At 41.6% G+C, this 26968-nt stretch overlaps 1 protein-coding gene and 1 long non-coding RNA gene across 2 annotated transcripts in view; both read left to right on the top strand.

Moving 5' to 3' along the window:
• Nucleotides 1–26968, top strand: part of ACTR3B (actin related protein 3B) — a 991923-nt gene that overhangs the window by 473678 nt on the left and 491277 nt on the right. The window lies entirely within an intron of this gene.
• LOC107975997 (uncharacterized) lies at nt 8521–15455 on the top strand. The gene is made up of 3 exons (XR_001719590.4): nt 8521–8603; nt 10783–10850; nt 15382–15455. It is a non-coding gene; the product is annotated as an uncharacterized LOC107975997 (long non-coding RNA).

Below are 26968 nucleotides of genomic sequence, written 5' to 3' on the forward strand. Positions count from 1 at the left end.
TGTAACTTCCAAATGCTGAATGACTGATTTGAGAATTTTCTTTTTTTTAAAAAATGTACTTTAAGTTCTGGAATACGTGTGCAGAACATGTAGGTTTGTTATATAGATATACATGTGTCATGGAAGTTTGCTGCACCCATCAACCCGTAATCTACATTAGGCATTTCTCCTAATCGTATCCCTCCCCTAGCTCCCCTTCCACCAACAGGCCCCAGTGTGGGATGTTCCCCTCCCTGTGTCCATGTGTTCTCGTTGTTCAGCTCCCACTCATGAGTGAGAACATGCAGCGTTTGGTTTACTGTCCTGTGTTAGTTTGCTGAGAATGATGGTTTCCAGCTTCATCCATGTCCCTGCAAAGGAAATGAACTCATCCTTTTTTATGGCTACAGAGTATTCCATGGTGTATATGTGCCACATTTTCTTTATCCAGTCTATCATTGATAGGCATTTAGGTTGGTTCCAAGTCTTTGTTATTGTGAATAGTGCCACAATAAACATACACGTGCATGTGTCTTTACAGTAGAATGATTTATAATCCTTTGGGAATATACCCAGTAATGGGATTGCTGGGTCAAATGGTATTTCTGGTTCTAGATCCTTGAGGAATCACCACACTGTCTTCCACAATGGTTGAACTAATTTATACTCCCACCAACAATGTAAAAGTGTTCCTATTTCTCCACATCCTCTCCAGCATCTGTTGTTTCCTGATTTTTTAATGATCCCCATTCTAACTGGTGTGAGATGATATCTTATTGTGGTTTTGATTTGCATTTCTCTGATGACCAGGGATGGTGAGCTTTTGTTAATATGTTTCTTGGCCACATAAATGTCTTCTTTTGAGAAGTGTCTGTTCATATCCTTTACCCACTTTTTGATGGGGTTGTTTTTTTCTTGTAAATTTAAGTTCCTTATAGATTCTAGATATTAGCCCTTCATCAGATGGATAGATTGCAAAAATTTTCTTCCATTCTTTAGGTTGCCTGTACTCTCTGGTGATAGTTTCTTTTGCTGTGCAGAAGCTCTTTAGTTTAATTAGATCCCATTTGTCAATTTTGGCTTTTGTTGTCCTTGCTTTTGGTGTTTTAGTCACAAAGTCTTTGCCCATGCCTATGTCCTGAATGGTATTGCCTAGGTTTTCTTCTAGGGTTTTTATGGTTTTAGGTCTTTCATTTAAGTCTTTAATCCATCTTGAGTTAATTTTTGTATAAGGTGTAAGGAAGGGGTCCAGTTACAGTTTTCTGTATATGGCTAGCCAGTTTTCCCAACACCATTTATTAAATAGGGAATCCTTTCCCTATTGCTTATTTTTGTCAGGTTTATCAACGATCAGATGGTTGTAGATGTGTGGCGTTATTTCTGAGGCCTGTGTTCTGTTCCATTGGCCTATATATCTGTTTTGGTACCAGTACCATGCTGTTTTGGTTACTGTAGCCTTGTAGTATAGTTTGAAGTCAGGTAGCGTGATGCCTCCAGCTTTATTCTTTTTGCTTAGGATTGTCTTGGCTATACAGGCTCTTTTTTGGTTCCATATAAAATTTAAAGTAGTTTTTTCCTAATTCTGTGAATAAAGTCAATGGTAGTTTGATGGGGATAGCATTGAGTCAGTAAATTACTTTGGGCATTATGGCCATTTTCACGATATCAATTTATCCTATCCATGAGCATGGATTGTTTTTCTATTTGTTTGTGTCTTCTCTTATTTCCTTGAGCAGTGGTTTGTAGTTCTCCTTGAAGAGGTCCCTCACATTGCTTGTAAATTGTATTCCTAGGTATTTTATTCTCTTTGTAGCAATTGTGAATGGGAGTCCACTCATGATTTGGCTCTTTGTTTGTCTATTATTGGTCTAGGAATGCTAGTGATTTTCGCACATTGATTTTGTATCCTGAGACTTTGCTGAAGTTACCTATCAGCTTAAGGAGATTTGGGGCTGAGATGATGGGATTTTCTAAATACACAATCATGTCATCTGCAAACAGAGACAGTTGGACTTCCTCTCTTCCTATTCGAATACGCTTTATTTCTTTCTCTTGCTTAATTGCCCTGGACAGAACTTCCCATACTATGTTGGATAGGAATGGTGAGAGAGGGCATCCTTGTCTTGTGCCAGTTTTCAAAGGGAATGCTTCCAGCTTTTGCCCATTCAGTATGATATTGGCTGTGGGTTTGTCATAAATAGCTCTTATTATTTCGAGATAGGTTCCATCAATACCTAGTTTATTGAGAGTTTTTAGCATGAAGGGATGTTGAATTGTATCAAAGGCCTTTTCTGCATCTATTGAGATAATCATGTGGTTTTTGTCATTGGTTCTGTTTATATGATGGATTATGTTTATTGATTTGTGTATGTTGAACCATCCTTGCATGCCAGGGATGAAACCACTTTGATAGTGGTGGGTAAGCTTTTTGATGTGCTGCCGGATTCACTTTGCCAGTATTTTATTGAGGATTTTTGCATTGATGTTCATCAGGGATATTGGCCCAAAATTTTCTTTTTTTGTTGTATCTCTGACAGGTTTTGGTATCAGGATGATGTTGGCCTCACAAAATGCGTTAGGAAGGAGGCCCTCTTTTTCTATTGTTTGGAATAGTTTCAGAAGGAATGGTGCTAGCTCCTCTTTCTACCTTTGGTAGAATTCAGCTGTGAATCTGTCTGGTCCTGGGCTTTTTTTTTGGTTGGTAGGTTATTAATTACTGCCTCAATTTCAGAACTTGTTATTGGCCTATTCAGGGATTCAATTTCTTCTTGGTTTAGACTTGGGAGAGTGTGTGTGTCCAGGAATTTATCGATTTCTTCTAGATTTTCTAGTTTATTTGCATAGAGGTGTTTATAGTATTTTCTGATGATAGTTTGCATTTCTGTGGGATCAGTGGTGAAATCCCCTTTATCATTTTTATTGTGTCCATTTGATTCTTCCCTCTTTTCTTCTTTATTAGTCTGGCTAGCAGTCTATCTATTTTGTTAATCTTTTCAAAAAAGCAGCTCTTGGATTCTTTGATTTTTTGAGGGTTTTTTTGTGTCTCTATCTCCTTCAGTTCTGCTCTGATCTTAGTTATTTCTTGTTTTCTGCTGGCTTTTGAATTTGTTTGTTCTTGCTTCTCTAGTTCTTTTAATTGTGATGTTAGGGTGTCAATTTTATCTTTCCTGCTTTCTCCTGTGGGTATTTAGTGCTATAAATTTCCCTGTAAACACTGCTTTAGCTGTTTCCCAGAGATTCTGGTACATTGTGTCTTTGTTCTCACTTGTTTCAAAGAACTTATTTATGTCTACCTTAATTTTGTTATTTACCCAATAGTCTTTCAGGAGCAGATTGTTTAGTTTCCATGTAATTGTGCGGTTTTGAGTGAGTTTCTTAATCCTGAGTTCTAATATGATTGCACTGTGGTCTGAGAGACTGTTTGTTATGATTTCTGTTCTTTTGCCTTTGCTGAGGAGTGTTTTACTTCCAATTATATTGTCAAGTTTAGAATAAGTGTGATGTGGTGCTGAGAATAATGTATATTCTGTTGATTTTGGGTGGGGAGTTCTGTAGATGTCTGTTAGGTCCTCTTGGTCCAGAGCTGAGTTCAAATCCTGAATATCCTTGTTAATTTTCTGTCGCATTGATCTGTCTAATATTGACATGGGGTGTTAAAGTCTCCCACTATTGTTGTGTGGGAGTCTAAGTCTCTTTGTAGGTCTCTAGGAACTTGCTGTATGAATCTGGGTGCATGTATATTTAGGATAGTTAGCTCTTCTTGTTGCATTGATCCGTTTATCATTATGTAATGCCCTTCTTTGTCTTTTTTGATCTTTGTTGGTTTAAAGTCTGTTTTATCAGGGACTAGGATTAGAACCCCTGCTTTTTTTTTTTTTTTTTTTTTTGCTTTCCATTTGCTTGGTAAATATTCCTCCCTCCCTTTATTTTGAGCGTATGTGTGTCTTTGCATGTGAGATTGGTCTCCTGAATACAGCACACCAATGGGTCTTGCCTCTTTATCCAGTTTTCCAGTCTGTGTCTTTTAATTGGGGCATTTAACCCATTTTTATTTAAGGTTAATACTGTTATGTGTGAATTTGATCCTGTCATTATGATGATAGCTGGTTATTTTGCCCATTAGTTGATGCAGTTTCTTCATAGTGTCGATGGTCTTTGCAATTTGGTGTCTTTAGTGGTGGGTACTGGTTTTTCCTTTCCATGTTTAGTGCTTCCTTCAGGAGCTCTTGTAAGGCAGGCCTGGTGGTGACAAAAATCTCTCAGCATTTGCTTGTCTGTAAAGGATTTTATTTCTCCTTCACTTCTAAGGCTTAGTTTGGCTGGATATGAAATTCTGGGTTGAAAATTCTTTTCTTTAAGAATGTTGAATATTGGCCCTCATTCTCTTCTGGCTTGTGCAGTTTCTGCAGAGAGATCCACTGTTAGTCTGATAGGCTTCCCTTTGTGGGTAGCCTGATGTTTCTCTCTGGCTGCTTTTAACATTTTTTTCCTTCATTTCACCCTTGATGAATCTGATGTTTATGTGTCTTGGGGTTGCTCTCCTTGTGGAGTATCTTTGTGGTGTTCTCTGTATTTCCTGAATTTTAATGTTGGCCTGTCTTGCTAGGTTGGGGAATTTCTCCAGGATAATATCCTGATGAGTGTTTTCCAACTTGGTTCCATTCTCCCTGTCACTTTCAGGTTCACCAATCAAATGTAGGTTTGGACTTTTCACACAGTCCCATATTTCTTGGAGGCTTTTTCATTCTTTTTTCTCTAATCTTGTCTTCACGCTTTATTTCATTAAGTTGATCTTCAATCTCTGATATCCTTTCCTCCACTTGATGAATTTGGCTATTGATACTTGTGTATGCTTCATGAAGTCCTTGCGCTGTATTTTTCAGCTCCATGAGGTCATTTATGTTCTTCTCTAAACTGGTTATTCTAGTTAGCAGTTCCTGTAACCTTTTATCAAGGTTCTTAGCTTCCTTGTATTGGGTTAGAACGTGATCCTTTAGCTTGGAGGAGTTTGTTACTACCTACCTTCTGAAGCCTACTTCTGTCAATTCGTCAAACTCATTCTCCATCCAGTTTTGTTCCCTTGCTGGCAGGGAGTTGTGATCTTTTCGAGGAGAAGAAGTATTCCAGTTTTGGGAATTTTCAGCCTTTTTGCGATGTTTTTTCCCTATCTTGTGGATTTATCTATTTTTGGTCTTTGATGCTGGTGACCTTTGGGTGGGGTTTTTGTGTGGACATTCTTTTTGTTGATGTTGATTCTATTCCTTTCTGTTTGTTAGTTTTCCTTCTAAAAGTCAGGCTTCTCTGCTGCAGGTCTACTGGAGTTTGCTGGAGGTCCACTCCAGATCTGGTTTTCCTGGGTATCACCAGCAGAGGCTGCAGAACAGCAAAGATTGCTGCCTCTTCTTTCCTCTGGTAGCTTCATCCCAGAGGGGCACCTGCTAGTTGCCAGCTGGAGCTCTCCTGTATGAGGTGTCTGTCAACCCCTGCTGGGAGGTGTCTCCCAGTCTGGAGTCATGGGGGTCAGGGACCCACTTGAGGAGGCAGTCTGTCCCTTAGCAGAGCTTGAGTGCTGTGCTGGGAGAGCTACTGCTCTCTTCAGAGCCGGCAGGCACAAACATTTAAGTCTGCTGAGGCTGCCCCTTCCCCTAGGTGCACTGTCCCAGGGAGATGGGACTTTTATCTGTAAGCCCCTGACTGGGCTGCTGCCTTTCTTTCAGAGATGCCCTGACCAGAGAGAAGAAATATAGAGAGGCAGTCTGGCTACAGTGGCTTTGCTGAGCTGTGGTGGGCTCCGCCCAGTTTGAACTTCCCTGCGGCTTTGTTTACACTGTGAGGGGGAAAATGCCTACTCAAGCCTCAGTAATGTTGGACGCCCCTCCACCCACCAAGCTCGAGTGTCCCTGGTCAAATTCAGACTGCTGGATCTTCAGACTGGATCTTCAGACTGCCAGTGGATCTTAGTTTGCTGGGCTCTGTGGGGATGGGATCTGCTGAGCTAGACCACTTGGGTCACTGGCTTCAGCCCTTTATCCAGAGGAGTGAACAGTTCTGTCTCGCTGGCATTCCAGGTACCACTGGGGTATGAAAAAAAACTCCTGCAGCTAGCTTGGTGTCTGCCTAAAAGGCTGCCCAGTTTTGTGCTTGAAACCCAGGGCCCTGATGGTGTAGCCACCAGAGGGAATCTCCTGGTCTGCAGGTTGTGAATACCATAGGAAAAGCATAGCATCTGCACCTGATAGCACTGTTCCTCATGGCACGGTCCCTCAGGGCTTCCCTTGGCTAGGGGAGGGAGTTCCCGACTCCTTGCACTTCCCACATGAGGCGATGCCCCACCCTGCTTCAGCTCACCCTCTGTCGGCTGCTCCTACTGTCTAACCAGTCCCAATGAGATGAGCCGTGTACCTCAGTTGGAAATGCATAAATCACCTGCTTTCTGCATCAGTCTTGCTGGGAGCTGCAGACTGGAGCTGTTCCTATTCAGCTATCTTAAACACATTAATTTTTCACACAACAAACTGTTCTGTTCCCAGTAAAAATGTCCTAACCTTGTACTACCCTCCAAATGAGCTTGTTAATGAGGAATACAGATGAAAATGTCTCAGTCTCTGAAATCCTGAAGGCCATCTGTATTAACTATTGTGGCACTACAGTGTAGCCCAAATCTTAGCAGCTTAAAATTATGAACAGGCTTGCTGGGCACGATGGCTCATGCCTATAATCCCAGCACTTTGGGAGGCCCAGGCGGATGGATCACTTGAGGTCAGGAGTTCAAGACCAGCCTGACCAACATGGTGAAACCCTGTCTCTACTAAAAATACAAAAAATTAGCCAGGCGTGGTAGTGGGCATCTGTAATCCCAGCTACTTGGGAGGCCGAGGCAGAAGAATTGCTTGAACTCAGGAGGTGGAGGTTGCAATGAGCTGAGATTGTGCCATTGCATGCCAGCCTGCACAACAAGAGCAAAACTCTGTCTCAAAAAAAAAATTATGAACAGGCTTGACTTAGCTGGGTGGATCTGGCTCAAGGTCTCTCTCGAGGTTGCAGTCAAGCTGTTGGCCAGGGCTATGACGATCGCAATGGGGGATGGAGGTCCTGTGCCCAAGCTCACTTATGTGACTTGGCAGGAGGCTTCATTTCCTCACCATGTGGGCCTTTCCATGGAGCTGCTCATGACACAACTTCCCCTAGAATAGATGATCCAAATGGGCACGAGAGAGACCTACATAGAAGTGCAGTTCCTGTCAGCCTGGGAACTCCAGAAGGGAAGGAGTTTGCATTAGTGTCCATGGGTTCTGGTAACAAAGCACTGCAGACTGAGTGGCTCAACCACAGGAAAAGGTTGTCTTATGGTTCTACAAGCTGGAGGTCTCAGACAGAAATGTTGGCGGGGGGGTTCCTTCTGGGGACTGTGAGGGAGAATCTGTTTTGTGCCTCTTCCCTATCTTCTAGTGGTTTTCTATCTCTGGTGTTTTTTGGCATCTAGATGCATCATCCCAATCTCTGCCTTTATCTTCATATGGCCTTCTCCCTGTGTCATGTCTGTTTCTGTGTCCAGATTTCCCCTTTGTATAAGAACAACAGTTATATTGGATTACGGTTCACCATAATGATCTTATTTTAACTTGATTACCTCAGTAAAGACTTTATTTCCAAATAAGGTCACTTTCCCAGGTCTTGGAGATTGGGACTTCAGCATATTTTGTGGGAGACAAAATTAAGCCCAATAACAGAGTGAAAACCTGAGGTCTGAGATTAGGGTGGGTGAGTAGATGCTCTTGAGAAACTTCAGCATCCAGCATCTCTCATATTGCTCGTCCTAAAGAAGTGGTCTATTCTATCTTGCTAAAAGATGGCTCCTTGCTTGAAGATTATGCAGAGGTTTCAAAAGAGTCAAGTTTCTTAAAAGACAATGCCTTCCCCTTCAGGGTGTTTCTGGCAGCAATCTAATAACAAGTGTCAAATCCCAGCAGAGCCCAAAGAGGGTCATGCTGAGCTGCCAAGTGAGGAGGAGGCTCATAATCCGAAGTCCTCCAGGGTCTGCTAGCAGGCATGGGAGTTGTCCCAAGGGTGCTGGATCAAGGAGGGGCAGAACATAGAATTGAGTGAAGGAGAGGTTATGGACGTGGAAGCAATACCTTACAATAGAAGATATAACAACTGGCAAGGACCATGGGAATGGGGCTGATACGTTGCCAGGATGGCTCTTGAAATTCTTGAGAAAATCAATGGCCCAGAGTAAGTGAAGCAGAAATGCCAGAGTTGTCATGACAGATGGTAGAAGAAAGGATCAAAAGGACCAGATAATTGCACATACTAAGCCACGATTAACACAGTTTCCTCTCTTAGGTATGCATCTGATGAGATGGCGAAGACATTTTTAACATCTTTATCAGGTAGGTGGATCAAAAACAGCTTATGTTTATGTGAAAAGCACAACAGTAAATGTTTAGAGTCTTGCTCTGCAGTTATGCTAACTCTCCCACCATCTGTCATTTTCTAGTCTGAAGATCCCTGGACCATCAAGGAATTGTCTATGATACTACATGGGTGCACTCTGTCTATGGCATCATGTTAATCATGCTGGATGAACAAGAAATGGCAAATATGTTAGAGAACTTGATAAGGTATATGTTCACATTCTTCAGAGGATGGAAAAATAAATGTTATGAAGGTTCAGGGATCTGTCACAGTCACAAAATTTGTAGGTGTCTGGAAGTCTGGGACTTGCTGGGACATCCCCTCTGAATAAAGGATGAATTGTTGAATCTAGTATTGCCCACAGTCAAGAAAGATGAGAAGAATTTGGCAGGCACCCTGGATTATGGAGTCAACATCTTTGGCACTTGGGAATACTGATTGTACCCATTTAGAGAAGACATGGAGGGTATGCATTTTTGAGTGGAACCTGAGCCCAGGCTGGCATCTACATCGTTTCCAGGCTGCAGCACAGCTGGTCCTCCCATTTTTGTCATTTGACCTGACAGATATATGACCCTGTAGGTATCAAAAAGGTGGGAAAAGATGCTGTGTGGAACATTTGGCAAGCTTCAACTGGATAATCAGAATGTATCTCTTTAGGATCTACTGGGAGAAAGGACATTACCAACCACAGGAGATAACTATAAAGCATTCCAAAAGTAGCTCCTGTCATGCCCTGTCCTGGGCTCTGGTAGAGGCACAGTGTTTGACCACGGAGCATCAAGTGACCAACTGACCAGTGCCCCGTCATGAGCTGCATCGGGTCACACCCACAAAGACATAGGCAAGTGAGCCCAGAAGAAATTCATCATAAAACAGAAATGGTGCTTGTAGGTTTAGTCAAGAACAAATCCAGCAGGTACAAGTAAGCTACATGAGCAGGTGGCCCAGACCACATATCTTCTATTATTGTGTTGGCACCTCTCCCCCAACTCATCCCTCTAGCCACAGTAGCTTAAAGTTGATGCTGCTTATTGGCTGGGAGTCCAACAGGGTGATCAACTGGATCCCTCACTGTGGCTTCTCCATGTGGCTTGGGCTTCTCATAGCCTCATGGCTTATTCCAAGAGGGATGATCCCAAGTGCAAACATTCCAGGCCTAGCTGCAAGGTTTCTTGTGACCCAGCCTTGAAAGTCATGTGGTATCACTTCTGTAGCACACTACTAACCACAGAAGTCACAGACCTGGCCCAGATTCAGGAGGAGAGGAAATAGACTTTCCCTCTCAATGACATCTCAGTGGGACCAGTAGCAAAAAAATCTGTAGCCATTTTAAATTTACCACAGGTGCTGTTTTCCAGGGCAGCATAGACAGCCTAAATCAATGACTATTATATGACACAGCTGTGTCTTCATTTGGTGTAAGGAATGGAAAATAGAGATGACACCACGTTCTCCATGGCTCTCTTTGACTCACTTGAAATTTATGCTCTGGTCCCTGCAATTTCATGCTGTACATGTTAAGAGGTCCTGGCTTCCAGAAGGAAATTACTTCCACCAGTGGACATGATAAGAGTCTCATTGAACTTTCAGCTATGGCTGCTGCTTGATCACTTGGTGCCAATAAACCATCCAGAAGAGAAAAGTCACAACCTGCAGGGAAAATTGACTCATTACCAGTGGGAGGTAGGCCTGCTGCCACACAATGGACATAGGGAAGAATCTCTTTGGTGCTCAGTGATCCCAGTGCTATACTCAAATGAGACAAACTTAATGTGAAAAGCAAGTTGATCTGTGAAGTGGAAGGGATTAACTTTAATGAAGACTGTGGTGCTTTGCCAAGATCCTTTCTTAGAGATGATTTACCCATAGCGGGGGCTGGTGGCTCCCAGGTGCACTCTGTTCTATCATCATTATTCACCATGTTGGTGGAGGAAGAATACCCAACCCCTTCAATCGCACAAGGTAGCTGAACACATGACACGTTGTGCTGGACAGATGTGATCAACAGCAGTTTATTAGTTACATATACCCACAGTCTGCCTGGGAAGATGATGCCACACACCAGGCAGGGCCACACAAGGGATGCACTCAAGAACAGAGTGGACCAGAGGGGCATGGAGGCAGGCTTTGTAGAAACAAGGGGGTGTGGTGGCCCCTGGTGCCTGTGGGAGGATGTTATTGGCTTGTTTGTTTCATGGAGTAGCAGGGGATGGAGACACGTGAGATTGGAGACTGATGGGGGACACTGGTCCAGCCAACAGGGGAACAAGCAAGGCAGGGAGCAGGGGAACTCATAGGGCTCCTTTGGGGCCTGGAAGCCTCAAAGATGGCAAAATAACACTTGAAATTGTTTCTTCTTCACATTTGCATCCACCTGTGTAGGTGTTTCCAGTATTCAAATCCATCCTAACTAAAGGAAGAATTGCCATTCCAATGAACGCATTCCACAGGTAAATTCTGAGGAGGGCATCCCTAAAATACAATGAACATTGTGTAGTCTCTTAAGGGAACTATAGTCAAATTAAAAAGCCACAAAATCAAGAGGAGACTTTCTACCATGTCACTTTATAATCAGGAAGGAGATTTAGAAGGAAGACAAAGATACATGCAGTAGACATAGAATAAAATAATTCATTAAAATCACCTTTATACATTCATTTATGAAGTTCAAAGTTACATGATAGACTGGTGTTGGCAAGTTTTTTTTTAAATACAGAGCTAGATAGTAAATATTTTAGGCTTTGTGGGCCATATGGTCTCTGATGACTCAGCTCTACTGTTGTGCAAAAGCAGCCATGGATAATAGTAAACAAATGGGCATGGTTGTCCTTCAACAAGGCTTTACCTACACAAGCCGGTGGCAGGCTGTGCTGGGCCCAATGGTGTAGTTTATCAACCCATGTCATAGGGCATCTGGCCTCAAAAACATATTTCTTAGGTTTGTATATTGCCTTACTTTCCAAGCTTCCCTTGAAATGATCAATTCATTGAGGTATCCAGGCAATATTCTCTCATTTTACAGACCAGAAAACTGAGATACAGAAACTTTCCTGGGAAAAACTGCGATGAGTAGCAAGCCAAGACTAGAAATCAGATTTCCTGACTATTCTCTCCCACACACTGACTGTTGCTCAACCCAGCTGATTCACTAGACTCTGGTCACCAATATCAAGTTTCTATCAGATGGGTCAATTTTACTTATTTATTTATTTAATAAAGATTAGCTAAGACATACTTATTTTCTTATTTTAGTTAACAATAGCAAGGATTTTTGTCCTGATTAAAATATTAAATAATATTACCTTTTTAAAGTTTTTTTTAATTTCAGTAGGTTTTTGGGGAACAGGTGGTGTTTGATTACATGAATAAGTTCTTTAGTGGTAATCTCTGAGTTTTTGGTGCACCCATCACCTGAACAGTGTACACTGTACCCAATGTGTAGTCTTTTATCCCTTGCCACCCCCCCACCCTTTCTCCCGAGTCCCCAAAGTCCAATGTACCATTTTTATGCCTTTGCGTCCTCACAGTTTAGCTCCCACTTATGAGTGTGTATTAGTTTGTTCTCACACTGCTGATAAAGACATACCCACGACTGTGTAGTTTATAAAGGAAAGAGTTTAACTGACTCACAGTTCCACATGGCTGGGGAGGCCTCACCATCATGGAAGAAGGCGAAAGGCATGTCTTACATGGTGGCAGGCAAGAGAGAATGAGAACCAAGTGAAAGGGGTTTCACCTTATAAAACCATCAGATCTTGTGAGACTTAGTCACTACCATGAGAACATTATGGGGGAAACAGCCTCCATAATTCAATTATCTCCAACCAGGTCCCTCCCACAACACATGGGAATTATGGGAGATGCAATTCAAGATGAGATTTTGGTGGGTACACAGCCAAACCATATCAGAGTGAAAACATATGATGTTTGGTTTTCCAGTCCTGAGTTACTTCACTTAGAATAATAGTCTCCACTTCCATCCAGGTTGCTGCAAATGCCATTATTTCATTCCTTTTTATGGCTGAGTAGTATTCCATGGTGTATATATATATATCTATAACATTTTATTTATCCACTCGTTGATTGATGGGCATTTGGGCTGGTTGCATATTTTTGCAATTGCAAATTGTGCCTCTAGAAACATGCATGTGCAAGTACCTTTTTCATATAATGACTTCTTTTCCTGTGGGTTGGAACCTAGTAGTGGGATTGCTGGATCAACAGTAGATCTACTTTAAGTTCTTTAAGGAATCTTCACACTGTTTTTCATCCTGGTTGTACTAGTTTACGTTCCCACCAACAGTGTAAAAGTGTTCTTTTTTCACCACATCCATGCCAACATCTATTATTTTTTGATTTTTTGATTTTTTTATTATGGCCATTCTTGCAGGAGTGAGGTGGTATTGCATTGTCGTTTTGATTTACATTTCCCTGAATAATTAGTGATGTTGAGCATTTTTTCATATGTTTCTTGGCCATTTGTATATTTTCTTTTGAGAACTGTCTATTCATGTCCTTAGCACACTTTTTGATGGGATTGTTGGTTTTATTCTTGCTGATCTGTTTGAGTTCTTTTTCAGATTCTGGATATTAGTCCTTTGTTGGATATATAGATTGTGAAGATTCTCTCCCACTCTGTGGGTTGTCTCTTAACTCTGCTGATTATTTCTTTTGCTGTGCAGAAGCTTTTTAGTTAATTAAGTCCCATCTATTTATCTTTGTTTTTGTTGCATTTGCTTTTGGGTTCTTGGTCATGAAGTCTTTGCCTAAGCCAATGTCTAGAAGAGTTTTTCTGATGTTATCTTCTAGAATCTTTAGAGTTTTAGGTCTTAGATTTAAGTATTTGATCGATCTCGAGTTTATTTTTGTATAAGGTGAGAGATGGGGATCTAGTTTTATTCTTCTACATGTAGCTTGCCAATTTTTCCAGCATCATTTATTGAATAGGGTGTCCTTTCCCCACTTTATGTTTTCGTTTGCTTTGTCAAAGATCAGTTGGCTGTAAGTATTTGGCTTAATTTCTGGGTTCTCTATCTGTTACATTGGTGTATGTGCCTATTTTTATACCAGTACCATGCTGTTTTGCTGACTGTGGTCTTATAGTACATGTTGAAGTCAGTTAATGTGATGCCTCCAGATTTGTTCTTTTTGCTTAGTCTTGCTTTGGCTATGTGGGCTCCTTTGTGGTTTCATATGAATTTTAGGATTGCTTTTTTCAGTTCTGTGAAGAATGATGATGGTATTTTGATGGGAATTGCACTGAGTTCATAGATTGCTTTTGGCAATCTGGTCATTTTCACAATATTGATTCTATATCTATGAGCATGGGGTGTATTTCCATTGGTTTGTGTCGTCAATGATTTCTTTCAGCAGTGTTTTGTAGCTTTCCTTGTAGAGGTCTTTCATGTCCTTGGTTAGGTATATTACTAAGTATTTTATTTTTTTTCAGCTATTGTGAAAGGAGTTGATTTCTTGATTTGATTCTCAGCTTGGTTGCTGTTGGTGTATAGCAGAGCTACTGATTTGTGTACATTAATTTTGTATCCTAAAACTTTTCTGAATTTATTTGCCAGTTCTAGGAGCTTTTTGGATGAGTCTTTAGAGTTTTCTAAGTATATGATCATATCATCAGCAAACAGAGACAGTTTGACTTCCTGTTTACTGATTTGGATGACCTTTATTTCTTTCTCTTGTCTGATTGCTTTGGCTAGGACTTCAGATGTGTCCATTTTAAATAATAGGGAAAAAACAGAAAAGAAAATTAGGTAACTACTTTATAGCAAGCTGGATTTTATTCATTGTTAGATGGACCTTTTCTTTGTGTTTACTTCTGTCTGTGAATCCTGTTTCTTCCATGTTGCCCTCAGGTGCCTTTCAATGCTTTTCCTTTCCTTTTTCTTCATCCCCTTTGCTTTTGTGACCATGTTTAATATGCACCTGGCTGCACACTTCAGTGAGAGGCCTCCACCCCCATAGTTTGGGGATGCCTCACTGCTTTTGATAAGTTTCCAAAGCATTCCACTCGTTTCTCCTTTCTGCATCTTAATTTTCCACAGACCTCTGGGAGAATATTTTTGTTAATTGAGGGGGCAGATGTGACATTTCCTATTCTCTCTTATTTCTTCTCGGGTTGCAGAGTAATTGTTGACTAGCTATGTAATTGAACAAAAACTTTTATCACAATTCTCTCATGCATTTTGACTTGGAAAAAAGTTCAAATCTCAGGCAAGATTATAAAATTAGTGAACATTGTATATAGCACTTTTTAAAGGGGATCACTTTTCAGAGTTCTCTTTTTAAATTTTTACCTCACTTCCATCTTGCTGGGCCCATATCTCTGTCTTCTAGGGAGATGATAATGGAATCTCATGAAAAGGCAAGGGACATGATTTGTTGGGCCTCCCGTGATTTGTTGTGCTTGTATATTGAAAGTTGCTACAATGAAAAGGCAATAACTAATCCTGTATTTATTTTTTCAACAAATATTCACAGACCATCTATTATGTGCTAGATACCAGAGATATAAATGCGATAATATTGGACACAATTGTGGAATAAAATTAGACTCATTTTCTGTCTGGGAGGAGATTTAGACATGGAAAGGGCAATTTCAATGAAGGGTAAAACCTATTAAAATACAGAAACAACAGAATATTATGGTAACACAGAGAAGGGCATTGAAATCAGATGTGGGAGAGTCATCAGAGACTTCTTAGAGTACTCAACAAGGTCATGGAGAGAAGGGGAGAAAAAGTCCAGGGAAGAATAAAATATATTTAGGGAAATGAAAAATGGTCAGTTCAGTATGATTGAAGAGAATGATATAATAAAATTAAGCTGTACAGGTGGACAGGCCAGATCTTGAAGCGCGTTGGAAACCACATGAGCATATCTTTTCACTTTATCTTATGATCAATTGAACATCGTTGAAGAGTGTTAATCAGGTTAGTGGCAGAATCTGATTTGCATTTTTACCCACAGGTGGAGGAGAGTGGAGGGGAGTAAGATTAGAAGCAAGGATACCAGTAGGATGCAGTTACAGCAATCCAGGTGGCTGTGCTACAATTGTAATAACATCAGATCTGTGCTGGGTAAGTATGGAAAATGAGGTCATCTTCTTCACATCTGTATCCAACAGTGCCTCACCCGTTGGGATGCTCTATTGACATTTTGTGAAGGAGTGAATAAATGCATAAGTGGATTTATTGTGGGATCTGGCCAGCAGCCCACAATGCAATGGGGCTCTTTCTTTGTTCCCAGGTGGATCGGCAAGTTGAGAAATAATAGACACGCACAAGACAGTGAAAGCTGGGTCCAGGGTGGTCACCGCCTTCGGTCCCGCGGTGCCAACAATGTACTGGATATACCAGCATTTATTATTAAGTTTAGTGAGGGCGGGGGTAGGTTAGTGAGCGATTTAGGGTCATTTGATTATGAGGTGAGATGGTCACATGGGGATGAAGTAATTCTTTAACATAACATCTGTATGCAGTAGTACAGTATACAGAGATAAGAATTTACAATATAGTGTGTGCATCAGTAATTTCTAACAGAGCCTTAAAATGGAAACACAGTCTTTCCATAACCTATGATTAGCAAGATATTAATCAGCAGTTAACAGTTGCAGCAAAAGCTGGTTACAAGCAATCCATAGAAACAGGACGTGAAGCTAGACAACCGGTTAGACCAGAAATTCTCAGAAGGGAGTATGCCTTAACCCTAAAGAGGCCTAGAAGAACCGTGGCAAGATGAGGGCCTTTATAGCCCTATCTTATCCATGTGAACAGGCGCCCGTCATGCATCCGTTTATAGGCTCTCCACAAGGGTCGCATTCCATTCCCACAGCTATGAACATCTGCTTTTCTGGGATAGGAGTCTTGGTAATGTGAAACCTCCCTGTCTGCACATCTGTTCATAGGCTCTTTGCAGGGGAAAGCACATCACACGCTGTTGGCTCATTCTGGCAGCCCAACCTGGCATTGTCTTTACACAATCCTGCATGCAATTTTGTATTTACAATAATCAGGAGCATTTTATCTTTTATTCTGTAGCAATAGTTTCAGGGGGTCTCCCTACATGGATTCACATAGAAGTGGTCAGTTAAGAACAGTATTTTCCCCGGTGGGTTCCACAGAACAGCATGTTATGTGAAAGAAAACAGGCTGAGGTCAAATGAATCAGGGAAACAATAGGCAAAACATTACTAAACTTTCTGTTTAGGACAATCTCTCAAGGCCTTTAACAAACTAATATGTCGTGTTGCTCTCCAAAATGCAGGAGTAGCAAGCAAGGTGAACTGGGCTTCTGTTTGCCCCTCCAGACCCACTCTCCACCACTCTCCACCCTGCTCTGTTCCCTGGCAGCCTAGTCTTTTCTGATTCTGTAACAAGCCCCCTTGCTCTCCTTTCCAGTTGGGTTTGGACAGTGGGGACTTAGTAGGTAAGAGGGAAAGAGTAGAGAATAGTCAAGTATTTCCTCCCCTGGCTCCCGCCTGTGGGAGGCTGACAGCTGATTGTATACCTTGACTGACAGCCACAGCTGTTGTCAGGGCCTTCTTTGCACAGCCTTCTGTCTGTTTTGGTGACTGCTCACTCCCCCTTGCAGCAAACTGCAAATAGCACCCACAGACTGCACTATCTTGTGATTTTCATGTATGTGGTCTGCACCTTACGGCACTCATTTCAAAATACCTAATTTCACCATTCTCTCTGCTTCCTCCTGGGACCTTGACTAATTCACAGTTTCTCAAACTTCATTGATTGTAGAGTCATTTTTCCATGAAGCATTTTGCATGACTAAGGTTTCACGTAATACAGTTTGGTTAATAAGGGTTGAGTGTTAGCACAAGTAAAAGTGAACCCCACTTCTTTAACTCTGCTCACCTTGTAGATCGGCTTCTCATATGGGGTTTAATCACTGGTTCCATAACTAAGTAGTTTCTAATCTTAAATGCACATGGTGGTATCAATCAATACTTGTAAAAATATCCATGCTTATCTCATTCTGTTAGGGAGTTGTATTGGTCCTGCCTCTTAGGCTCTCTGGAGCTAGCAAGCATGCAGCTGCAAAATTTTCTCCAGAGAAACTGGAATTCAGACATTTTCTTTTATATTTCTGCACTTCCGAGATTTCTTGCCTACATAAGGATTAATCATATCTTGTCTGGGAATAGTTTCCTGGCCACACTGTGGAGCAATTATGTATCTTGCCTAGGTCCTGTGACTTTTGGCAATGTTACCAACATCAGCCTTAATTAAGAAGTCTACTGAGGTCCATAAACTATAAAGTTTTATTAAACATGATGAAATAAAATATCGACTGCTATTTTTAAAGAAGTGCTGATGAAAAAGGGACTAAACATCAAGGGGTTAACAAATGTGGTTGGATATTTTATGACTTTTTTTCTTTACAAATAAAGTGGAACTCTTTGTATCCCCACAAAATGTGTATGTTAGAACCTAATCTCCAATGCAATACTATTAAGAAGTGGGGCTTCAGGAGGTGATTACTTATGAGGCATAGCCCTCATGAATGGGATATGTGCCCTTATAAATGAGGCCTTAGGGATTTCATTCACCCCTTCTGCCATGTGAGGACACAGCTAGAAGGCACCCTCTTTGAAGCAGAGGGCGAGCCCTCACCAGACACTGAATCTGCTGGTGCCCTGCTCTTGGACTTTCCATTTCTAAATGTAGAATTGTGAGCTATTCATTTATGGTTTTTATAAATTACCCAGTCTAAGGTATTTTGTTACACCTGCCTGAATGGACTAAGGCACTGACCAGTGACTTCTGTGTGAAATCTTTATAAAGGATTGAAATTGTAGGCTTGAGAAGCTGTTAGGCCAGGCATGGTGGCCATGCCTGTAATCCCAGCACTTTGGGAGGTCGAGGTGGGTGAATTGCTTGAGGCCAGGAGTTTGAGACCAGCCTGGTCAATATGGTGAAACTCTGTCTTTACTAAAAATACAAAAATTAGCTGGGTTTGGTGGCATGCTATGTAATCCCAGCTATTCGGGAGGCTGAGGCATGAGAATTGTTTGAACCCAGGAGGCAGAAGTTGTAGTGAGCCCAGATGGTGCCGCTGCACTCCAGCCTGGGTGACAGAGCAAGACTCCATCTCAAAAAAAAAAAAAAAAGAAGCTATTAATAATCTTTTTTTTGCTGTGTTTGCATTGGAGAATTTCAAAGAACTTCTCAATATTGGTGCCATTATTGCTGCTGTTACTCTCACTTGCTGTGGATCAATGTTTTGTATGTTGTACTATTTGAATTTATAGATGGGCTTCCTAGGCAGCAATGGTGAGCCAGTTGACCTTGATTAAAGAACTGCATGAATATTGGCAAGTGAAAGCTTATGACTTTTATAATGAAGTCAGCCTGTGGCTATCTTTATATGTCTTATATCTGTATATCTCATCTGAAACCTTCTGCCGGCATTCCAACAAAGACCAGTGAGCCACATACATGTTCTTGAATGGGACAAAGGCATTCTGTAAGAAACTTAGAAGACATACTTTGGCTGTCCTTCATACTAAGCAGAATAACTAGAAAGGATTTATCAGCTCTGTGCCTGCAATAAGTATATGGGTTCATACAGAAGCAATCCTTCATGGCTGAGCCACATTCTTTAAGTCCGCAGTCGTAGCGTTTCTAATCACTCTGAGTTATCTCTTATAAAAGGCCATTGCAATCTTAAGGACATTATCTAGACACTGTGTTTGTCTGCTGCTGGTTAGGCAAATGGCAAACCAAAGTGCCTGCTCAGGGAAATTACCACTCTCATTTGTCACCAGCCTGCACAGCAAAAGCACGGGTTCTGTTTCTTGCTGATTGACTAATGGTTTTGAGAAAGAAAAGTGATAGGTAGAATGCTTCTCCTAGAAGGGAAAACTGATAAAAGGAATTGACTACCCAAATCTTTTCCATTGCAATGAGATGTTCTTTTTGCTCAATTTAAATGAGCTTGTCAAAATAAATAAGCAAGCATGGTCACCATGGATGGTGAAGCCAGGTATTCCGTAGAGGAAATCAGTCTGGAGGTGGGGGTTGGTTTCTCACTCTGCTCCAGGCAGGCAAGTCTCCAATCTCATTCACTTCTTGTTCTTGTTTAGCATGCCCCCATTTTCCTCTGCGTTTGATGCAAACCATACACATCTTTTGAGGCCAACTTTAATCTCTTCTCCTCTTGGAAGTCAGAGTATTCTTTTCAGAATTCCTAACATTTTCAGTCTGTGCTGTGCAAGTTGGCACATAGTTAAATTCTTCTTTTTTATACTGTCCTCACACTGTTCCATGAATATTAGCCTTACCATTTAAACAGCCTGAGCTTCTCACAGAGTAGAGAGATGTTCTTGAGAACATCATTGAAACACTAGATCAAGGCATGCCTGTGGACTTTGCAATTTCCAGAACCAATAAAAGTATCTTTATTATTTAAGCTGGTTTGAATCATGTTTTTGTTATGAGTAACAAAATGGATATAGGAGATACTTGGTAAATATTTCCATAGAACTTACAGTCATCCCTATTTATCTCAATATTTTATCTCTACTCAGATCAGATGTCATTTCAAACAGAATCATATTTGAACTGCTTCCTTTTTTAAATACCAATATTCAGTTACTTTTAGTTGGAGAATACTGCAACATTCCTTCAACCTGTAGGGAAAACTATGAATTAAGGAGAAGAAGTAAAAAGGAAAATTTTCTACTCCCAAACTTCCTCCATTTATGGAAGGTTTATTGGAACTTCTGAGGAATATGGAGAAAGAGCAGCAGTTGAGGAGGGGATGACTCCACATTAATTTTCAACCTTTTCAGGTTATTCACCTCACTACTCAACTGCTCCATGGCTTGAGTCTAAGAAGGATCATTTCTAACCTTTTCTTGCAAAGTTTTCCATTCTTTTTTCTGTCTCTACCCTTTACCCCATTCATGTGCCAAATATATACCCTTCACACCATTTCTTATGACACACAATGATTCTCTGCAACAGCAAGGTTTCTCAGTCGGAGAACTACTGACAATTTTAGTAGATAATTCTTTGTTGTGAGGGACTGTCCTGTGCATTGTACGATGTTTAGCAGCATCACTGGCTTCCACCCACCAGATGCCAGTAGCTCCCCTTCCCAGGGTGTGACAACCAAAAATGTTTATAGATAATAGCCATTCTAACAGGTGTGAGGTGATATCTCATTGTGGTTTTAATTTGCATTTCCCCAACGATTAATGATGTTGAACTTTTCTTTATGAAACTGTTGGCCATTTATATGTCTTCTTTTGAGAAATGTCTGCCCAGGTCCTGTGCCTATTTTCAAATTGGGTTATTTGTTTTCTTGCTGTTGAGTTGTTTGAATTCCTTATATGTTTTGGACATTACCCCCTTAGTTAATAGTTATATATTATATATTTCAAAACCAATGAGAGTAAATTTTGAATGTCTCAACACAAAAAATAAGTGAGGTGATAAATATATTATTTGAGCTTGATTTAATCATTCCACATTGCATACATATAGCAAAACATCACTTCTACCCCATAAATGTATGCAATTTAAAAAACAAAATATTTACAAACATTGCCAAATGTCCGCTGGGAGTCAGAATTGATGCCTCCTTCCTTTGAGAACCTTGGCTGGGTCTGTGGGCAGTAGATCAGGTGTAATTTGGGAAAATGACTCACCTCCACTGTTTCCTCTTTGGAGACTCTGATCTATGCCATTAGCTTGCTGAATACATTCACTCAGGATCTCCATCCTGAAGTGACAAAAGAATCAAGATCCTTGGAGCTCTCAAAATAGAACTTATACTAGTTTCTTTCAACCCAAATCCTCAGCAATCACTGTTCTATCAGATTATCTCACTCTCCAGTAAAAAATTGGGCCAGGTGTGGTGGCTCACACCTGTAATCCCAGCATTTTGGGAGGCTGAGGCAGGCGGATCACGAGGTCAACCTGGCCAACATGGTGAAACCCCATCTCTACTAAAAATACAAAAATTGGCTGGGCATGGTGGCGTGCACCTATAGTCCCAGCTATTTGGGAGGCTGAGGCAGGAGAATCACTTGAACCTGGGAGGTGGAGGTTGCAGTGAGCTGATATTGTGCTACTGCACTCCAATCTGGCAACAGAGTGAGACTCTGTCTCAAAAAAAACGTTTTTTCTCAAACATAAACATAAAATAAATGAAAAAAATCAAGATACCTTGCACTCTGATCCCTTGGTTAATCTGTCTTATCTCAGCATTGCCATGGTTTTTATATCATGTGACCTTTCCTCAATTTGATACTGCGTTTTCATCATGATCAAGTGCCCTTTATTCACTAATAGACATCTTCATTTAACTTTCCCCAATTCAATTATCTCTTATGAGTGTGCAGACCATTTACTGCTGAGTACTGATCTGATACCCCGACCTTCACCTGGTCTCACAATAAATAGTCAACCATGTGAAGCATTACTTATAATAGCTAAGACATGGAAACAAATGAAGTGTGTGCCCACAGATGAACGGATAAAGACAATGTGGTATATATACACAATGGAATACTATTCAGCCTTAAAAAGGAGATACTGCCAATTGCAACATGGATGAACCTGGAGGGCATTAGGCTAAGTGAAATAAGCCAGCAGAGAAAGACAAACACCTTGTGATCTCACTGATAGGTAGAGTCAAAAAAAGTCGAACTCATAGTAACAGAATAGAACGATGGTTACCAGGATCTGGGGGGTTGGGGAGAGCTGGGAGATGTTGGTCACAGAGTCCAAACCTTCAGTTATAAGATGAGTAAGTTCTAGGAGTCTGATATGCAGCCCAGTGACTGTAGTTAATGATAAATGTATGTGTGAAGTTTGCTTAGAGAGTAGCTCTTTAGAGTTCTTATCACACACACAAAAAATGGTAACAAGGTTGGGGGTAAATATGGTAATTAGCTAGACTGTGGGAATTGTTTCACAATGTATAGGTGTATCAAAACATCACGTTGTGCACTCTAAATGGAGTCAAGTTTTATTTGCCAATCATAGCTCACCAGAGCTGGAAAACAAAAACAAAATCCCCCAAAACTGATGTGCTGGGGTTGCTACCCGTAGCTTTCCCTGGATTTGCAGGCGGAATCATAGCCTGAATCCCCAGAAGAGTTGGGAAGGGACAAGAGGATAAAACTTGCCCTCATAATGGGAGTGGAGACGGGCTTCTAGCTGGCTTGGACAGGATCTTCACTCTGATCTGGGTGCTCTCTTGATTGGCGGGAGGAAGCTTGTTGCTGTGTCAGAAAGAGGCCGCGTGTTTCTGGAAATGGGCAAAGGCAGCACTTACCTGCACGGAGGTGGGCATTGCAGCCCCAGGCACACCCCCCAGCACCACATGAGTGACATCACACACTTTCGCCTTGTAGCCTTGCAGCATTCAATACGTATTTGTAGACTGTAGTTTTGAAAATTAATTAAAAATGTATCTTTCCAGGTCCTTGCAGTCTAATAGGAAAACCCACAACCCCTAACTCAGTGACCGGCACATGTGACATGCTCAGGTGCCTGTGCCGTGTTTCCGTTTATTGAAGAGAATATAATCATATATTAGATAAAATCACACGTGGCAGTGCTGAGGTGAGGCAGGTTAACCAAGGGATCAGAGTGCGCATATCTTAATTTCTTTGTTTATTTGGTTATTATATGTTTGCATTTGAGAGCAAAGACATTTTCATCTGGATAATAAGGCTTCATCTGACTAAGGTAGAGAATTATGGAGGATTTTGTCCTAATAGTAATTTCCCAGTGTCTTGATTGATTTATTATCCAAAAGATAGCAAGTAAGAAAATGGAATAAAGCTCTCGAGAGGACCGGTACCGAGCTGGGATCAAGAGATCTGGCTTCCTGTCCTCATCTATGGATGGCCTGGGATAAAGTCTGACTTTACCTTCCCAGGTATCATTCTGTATGTTTATGTATTTCTTATATAAACAGGAAGTGTGGACTAGATAATTCAGATGATTCCTGACATTCTATGATTGGATTACAGAAGTTCTGACTTTCTGAGCAGCAGGTTTTAAAACCCATTGTTTTCACTCTTCTTCCATCTCTTAGAGCCATGAGTCTCCTGGGGATGGTTATTGATAGACATATTGTACCTTAAATTTTTTTGATGTGTGTGATGGTTAATTGTATATGTCAATTTGATTGGGCCACAGGATGCCTAGGTGGTAGCTGGTTAAACACTATTTCTGGGTGTTTCTGCGAGGGTGTTTCCAAAAGGGATGAGCATTTGAATTGCTGGACTTAGTAAAACCCATGGCACTCCCCAGCGTGGGCGGGTGTTATCCTGTCCGTTCAAGGCTGGAATACAGCAAAAAGCCAGAGGAAGGCTGAATTCACTCTCCCTCTTTGGGACTGCTTGAACTGAGGCATGAATCTTCTTCCCTGGGAAGTCCTGGTTCCTAGGCCTTCAGGCTTGGACTGGGATGTGTACCATTGGCTCTCAGGCTCTCAGGCCTTTGAACGACACTACTGGCCTTCCCAGGTCTCCAGCCTGCAGAGGGCAGATTGTGGGATTTCTCAATCTCTATAATCATGTGAGCCAATACCTTTTAATACCTTACCCCCCACCCACTCTCTGTGCCTACACACACACACGCACAAAAATACAGACAGACACACCCCCCTCCACACACACAAACATTCACAAAAAGACAGACAGACACACACACGCAAACACACACATTCGTGCATGTATTTGTTTTGCTTTGTTTCTCTGGAGCATACTAACACATGCAGTGTGCTTCTGCAGTCCTCTGCGTGCCTGTCCCAGGTAGACAGCACCTGTGCTCCCTCTCATCCCTGCACTGCCACAGTTTGCTACCCTGCCATACCTCTCAGGGCCTTTCCTTTGATATAAATGTGTAGGCGTGGGCTGCATACAGACCTAGTGGGCAGCTGTGTGTTCTCATTCACTCCCCATTCCCTGGGAGGCTATCGTAGCTCCAGCTGGAAATCTAGATGGGTCATAGGCCCCCATTGGCCTTAGCTGTTAAAGTTGTTAAAGTCAGTTTGTGAAAGTCCTCTGAGGATTCTAGCAACAGAACAGCAGGAAAGGCCTTTGTGTTCTAACTTTATTTCTGGCTTTACCTTCCTTTTATTTTCCTACATTCATTTTTCTTTTCTCTCAATTTCTTTATTAACATTTCTGTTTTATTTTTAAAGTCTTGTCTGTGAACACCTCCACTCCTTCTCCTCAAGCTTAAGGATAGTACCTGGGATTCTAATGTTTGTTTGTTTATTTTTATTTGTACAAACTTACGGGGTACATTTGCAATTTTGTTACATGGATAGATTTTATAGTAGCCAAATAGAATTTTTAGGGTGTCCATCACAAAAAAAGATACATTGTACATAATAAGTAATTTCTTATAATGTTTAATTCACACTTCTGGGCTTGAGCAAATATACGTAAACAGTAAATCTGAGTCAATGCAAATAGGCTATCTGGGAGGAACACAGCATAAATGACCCCATCCATAGCTGTGATTCAGAAAGTAGGATGTCAAGGAAAGGAGACAGGTGCAGGTGACTACTGAAGTGTTTTGGTGTGGAGGGACAGGGAGGGGGTGTGCCGTGGCACAGAAGCAGATCAGGACAGCCTCTCTGAGAGTGTGCTGTGGATATCTGGGGTGGAGGGTGAGGGGTGGTGCATGGCAGGAGCTGGGTGAGGACGTCACCTCTTACCTCTGAGGTACGACAGCAGGAAGAGGATCAGCGCCAACACAGTGGCAAATTTACCTTGGTCCTGATTCTGCATGCAAGAGATCTTTTTGCCAGGCCATTGAGTAGACTGGACAGCCTTTAAAGAATCCAGGCCATCATTAAAAACACAGAAATATTAGTAACTTCAATGCCCAGGGCTGAAAAAAAACAGCCCAGCTTATTCCATTATGCTGACCTACTGCTACACATACAAGATGATTCTAGAAACAAAAACACAAACCTTTAGCTTCCTGGCTTTAAGATGAGTCATAAGTGATCCCATGTGGGCAACTAAGCTACTCACTGACAAAACTTAATTATGTTATGTATTTTGGAAAATGGAATGATTCAGCCACAGAGACTCAATACCCCTCAGAAGCGATCAGCATTTTAGCAGTCTTTTAGATCTAATTTTCAAATGGAAAGTAATCGTGAGGGGACACATATTATTTAACACTCATCACCATATATAAGTGTGCTTGCTGCTGTTTCTGGATTGAATAAGCCAAGAACTCATCTGGGCATTCTGTGGGACATGAAAATTCACTTGTGGTTTTTCTTTCAAGAGTTGCAGCAGGATTGTAGGAAGTTAAAATTGATTTGTAATCATTTGAGAGATGATGATCTGGAAAGGAAAATAATCTGTAGGTCAACAGTGATAAATTTAAGCAATTTCATAGCAATTTTCAAGTTCTTGGGACATGCCTTGCTTATTTCCAATTTCAAGTGTTCGTTGTGGCTTAAAAGCCCTGCCTCCCTTCTCTGTTTTCCAAGTCTAGGCTGACCATGGTCTGAGCCACCAGCCAAAAGCCACCAGGATTGTATCTGAATTGAATGAGTTGGAATTGACCTTTTGTTAAATGAGCTGAATCTCCCAAAAAGAAGAAGCCCATGATGGAGAACTGTGGAGTGCCAGCATCTCTGTTGGAGAGTGTTAGAAAGGACTTACTACAGGAGCCTGGGCCTCTGTGAGGTGAGCCAGGGGATGGTCCCAGGAAGTGGAGCTTTGCTGTGGACTGGTTATTATCAGGAAGCAGGGCTAATTCTCTAGTTGGGTAGCTCCATAGATCACACTGAGAAGACAGGAAGACTAGACTGAGGCCAATCATTCTAACTGATGAAGTGACAGGAACTCCCGTCAGCTAGGATGGTGGTATGTTTGCTCACAATGATGCTCTGTGTCCAGACATGATTACAGAGGGTCTTGTTTTTTCCTTGATCCATCACGATCACAGAGCAGCCTTGTCTAGTGTTGATGTTGTGTACATTGTTGATTTCAGCAGCAGGATACAAGGCTGTCTTCTGGAGGTCAGGAGCTGCTTTTCTGTTTCTCACCATTGAACTTACATTATCCAAATTGGGACACTTCAAGAGTGAACGGGGGTGCCATTGATAGTGGCAGGAGGCAGACAAATGCCTAGGCAGATGGGGCAGGTGCCCAGTGAAACTCCACCTCCAAGCCGAAGACAGCTTAAAGCCTGAAAGCCAAGCTACAAGTCAAATCCATGGACTGGACTGAGAACCTGTCCTACCATGTGGCATGCTTTCCTCTGATTGATCCTCACCCTTCACCTATTTTACATATACCTACCCTTTCTTAATTGGTTTTCTACACTGCTGTGCCCACCTTTGAGTGGTGCCTTTGCTTCAGCCTTTCTTTGCATACGCACAAACCAATCATCATGCACTCTCCTATTCTGAGCCTATAAAATCTCAGCCACACCGGGAGAGAAAACAACGGACTGTGGTGGTGGGGGACCACCCCCACGTCCCCTCTCTGCTGAGAGCTGTTCCATCGCTGAATAAAATTCTTCTCTGCCCTCCTCACCCT

This window comes from Pan troglodytes, chromosome 6 (genome assembly GCF_028858775.2).
Source record: "Pan troglodytes isolate AG18354 chromosome 6, NHGRI_mPanTro3-v2.0_pri, whole genome shotgun sequence".
NCBI classification, from domain to species: domain Eukaryota; kingdom Metazoa; phylum Chordata; class Mammalia; order Primates; family Hominidae; genus Pan; species Pan troglodytes.